Raw genomic sequence first — 3981 nt, 5'->3', positions numbered from 1 at the left:
ACCCGACGAAAATTTGTGTTTGTGTCAATTTTTCTAAATTGATATTGTACATAGTATAAAAATGAACACCATACCATTGCGCATTAAGATCAAAACTTGTCCCGAAGCACTTAAATCATAAGCAAAATATAATCTGCCCATATAATACTTACGATTGCAAATTTCTCTGTATGGCATACTTGTGTCGTTACATTGATATTCAAAGTAAAGATATTTCTCCAAACCAGGACAAATAGTTGAAGGAAAGTGATTATCATCAACAGTTATATTACATTCCCTTTCACCATCACAGTAATTTTTAAGGTCACATGTCACATCGACACTACAATTGTGGTCATAACTGGAGCCACAAATGCTTCCTTTTCGAATTCCACGATATTCTGCAATTTTTATCACCATATATTGATCATTAGGACATTTGACGTATGTTATATTTTGTCCAGCACATGTTACTGATCCTATAGAAGACAAACAAAAAATAAGTAAATTCCAATGTATACAAGCTTATTTGTGAATTCCTGTAAAATAAAAGTTGATTTGATAAAAATGAACTGTGTGATGGCAGTGACTTAACTGGCGTAATTCCTATATCTGCGGCCTTGCAGTCACTTTTAATTAGAGTTTAGGTGTATATAAACTAACTGGACGAATATTTTCACTTGCCGAAATTGAATCGCTGATCTTCTTCATTTTTACAACTGACAAGTTTCAAGACGCCAGTTCCTGCTATACATTTATTATAGTGTGAAAATAATAGACCACCCCAAATCGTTTGGGTTATGGCATTGATGGCTCCGCATACTACATTAAAATTTCCATAAGGTAACCTCAAAGCAATTCTGTTGCCATGTCTCACAAGACAACTTAATCCATACACCTCCATGATTGAGCCAGATAGTAAAATTTTAAGATAAGCTCTCACGTCAAAACAACTCCATGACTCGTTATGTGAATGTCCTAAAAATCCATAAGAACACAATCCTGACTGGACATGTTTGATGAAAAATCCATTCGTATCTGAAAAAGGACAATGATACATGATAAAAATGATTGAAAAAATCACACTCTACAAAATATTTACATAAAAATAATAGGACTTTATCAAAAATAATTTAGCATACTGAATTCTATCAATATAGCAAAACACACTCCAAAAAATGCCATCTTGAAATTCAACCTTTCTAAAGATTTAAATAAGTCAATTGCTGTTGAGAGTCATTTTAAAAATATTGGCGTATGCAACAATTTAAGGCATCCAGCATGGAGCATTGAGCTAAAATGCATGGAACGCTACCTGTAACACAAAACCCTAATAATTTTTAAAGCCGAAATTTCACCCCAGACACGCAAGACTTTACCCCAGACACGAGTGTGTAGTCAATCAATTATTACTCCGCGAGAGAATCTCGAAAAATTAACGCGCGTGTCTTGGGTAAAATCTCGCGTGTGTGGCTTAAGATATGGCTTCAATTATTTGCTTGAGGTAGTGTTTCATGTATTTTAGTTCAAAGGCATGGAGACTGAAAAATTTTACAAGCAATTTGAAAAGTGTGAAAAATTCATCAATACAAATTTTACGGCGCACGGTCAGTTACGATGAAAAAGGGAGAGTTTTGGTTTGTTCACGAAATTTAGTGTTTTATTGGGCCACCTATGGAATGTGTTTCTTTTGAAATTTTTTTAGGATTGTTGGCTGAAAGCTGGTTTTTTAACTTTGTCAACTCATCTGTGAAGCTTAAACTGTATAAACTCCATGTCTTTCGTTTTTGATGAAAAAGAAGTTTATCTGAACACTGAATACAAATTTGTGCCCCAGGAACAGTTGATGATTTAGGTCAGTATTGTGCAAACATGAAGACAAGGAATATGTAATTCAATGTAAAACTGAATTGTGAACTCTGTAAGCTGTACACTCTTTTTTGGTGGAGTTCATTTACGTTGTGCTGTAAAATAGTGATCTTGATAATAAGAATACCAGAGCTGCACAATTTAAAATCCCAAACAATTTGAATAAATATCATGCCCAGGGCTTATAAAAAAACGGAAGGCTTTTTTACGGGTTTATACAGGTTTATGCATGCAGAGGAGAGATGCATACAAATATGTACAGAGATATTATACACAGACTTGATATACAAGGAAATTTATTTCTACTGAAGTGATATGTAAACATTCTCTTGTGATAAATATATTAACAAATTTTGGATTAAGTTGAGCATGGTATTAAACAATATTCAGACCGAGGTCAATTGGATATCTACCGAAGCTAAGCTAAGGGGTATAGCGCTGACTGCAGTCTGATTGAAAAATTTTTGCGGTTTGCTTTCGTCTTTTTCATGTAAATACGCAATGAAAACTCTGTGGACTGACAGTTTAATACTTTGGTGTTTTTACGTCTTTATTATCGATAATTTGAGCAGAGTAAAGCACTTGAAAATCTCGACGAAGATTCCACTAAAATATTTGTTCTAATTACAGTTAACTCATAAAAAAATTACGTCACCTACAGGTAATTTTCAATGTTTTTCAAGGTGAGAGTATATTGACAAATATCTGAAGGCTCTTAGCCAATCAGAATCGACATTGCATCAGCGTTGTATTATAATAATAAAGCTCAACTAGCATAGATCAATATATGAACACCTTAACCCTAACCCTCACACCCCTTAGCAAACAACCAAAATCTTTCAACGTGATCGTTACTAAATAAAATCAATAATCGCAAAAATAACCAAGACACGCTCTTGAGTTGAGCTTTTGCCCTTTTACAGGTTTACATTATAATATATGTATGACGAATTAAACATGTTTGGTTGTTCCGGCCGTGTATTCTATTAGTTTTGCAATTGCAAAGAAATTTCACATAAGAATATATGTACATAATGAATTAAATATAGGTCAAAGTGTCGTATGGATTTGACCGAAATTCAATATGAAGCACTATAATCACAATGGTGCACTATAAATTAAACTGACACATGAGAAACTAAAATGAACTTTGTATGTACCTTGATCATATCTTTTGTTCACGTTAATGACAACAAAACAGGTGTGATTTTTTCCACCGTATAAAGCATACTTGTAAGGGATTTTGTGTTGTCCGATTCCAAATCTACCAGAAGGTTTAGGATATGTCTTTTTTATTTTTTCATTTATGTACTTATGTGAACACGTGAAGTTTTCTGGTTCATTCCATTTTGCGGATGGAAAATAACCATAATAACGATAATAACGATCATCGGAGAATAACTTAAAAGTAAAGTTCAAAATAATCGGGCTGCATCCACATGTCCCTAACAAAAATTAAAATATCTTTAACTGGTTGTCCAGAGAAAAAGAACAAGTGGAAAGTGACACTCATTTGGCCACAAAATGTTACAAACTATTCACATTAAATCGAAAGTCTTCGTTAAACCCAAATAGACAATAACTATACAGACTATATCATATAACTGCATATATATATATTTTTTTGACTTTACCGTCATATTACTTTGCTTTTGTAACTAGACAAAGAAACAATGAACGAGATATTATGCTGCGTCATTGCTGTGAAACTAGAGTATCCAAATTAGTTGAGTACTTTAACATGCACCTTACGGATTCAAACCATTTACTTTATGTAACTTAGTTTAATGCACTTTCTAAGAACACGGTTTCAAATAGTGTTATTTAAATTAAACAGTACCTCAGTAATATAAGTGTTGTGATTGTTTGCCAAGTACACATCCAGTTGATGTTCTGTACTTACTGTAAACTAAACTGTTGTTTACTTTACCTTCAAGTGGACATATTTCATTAAACATTTTAAATCGCTCCAAAAGATATTTCTTCTCCTCAACACAACAACGTGTATGAGTGTTATTGCATTTCGAATCGATTTCAATATTGTCCGCCACGAATTTCTTCCATTCTTCCTCACAAAACTCAAGCTCTTCATTCCAACCCATGTTCATTGTGAATCCTTGTCCAAATAACAGC

General features: G+C 33.3%; 1 long non-coding RNA gene across 1 annotated transcript; it reads right to left on the bottom strand.

Moving 5' to 3' along the window:
• Positions 1-681: 681 nt before the first annotated feature.
• On the bottom strand, positions 682-3981 carry LOC124450489. The gene is made up of 4 exons (XR_006950004.1): positions 3779-3981; positions 3483-3506; positions 3009-3293; positions 682-1017 (listed from the first exon to the last, which is right to left on the bottom strand). It is a non-coding gene; the product is annotated as an uncharacterized LOC124450489 (long non-coding RNA).

The sequence above is a fragment of the Xenia sp. Carnegie-2017 genome, unplaced genomic scaffold, assembly GCF_021976095.1.
Source record: "Xenia sp. Carnegie-2017 unplaced genomic scaffold, XeniaSp_v1 HiC_scaffold_24, whole genome shotgun sequence".
Lineage (NCBI taxonomy): Eukaryota > Metazoa > Cnidaria > Anthozoa > Malacalcyonacea > Xeniidae > Xenia > Xenia sp. Carnegie-2017.
The sequence above is the reverse complement of the archived record's forward strand: the minus strand, read 5'-3'. Positions and strand labels throughout refer to the sequence as shown.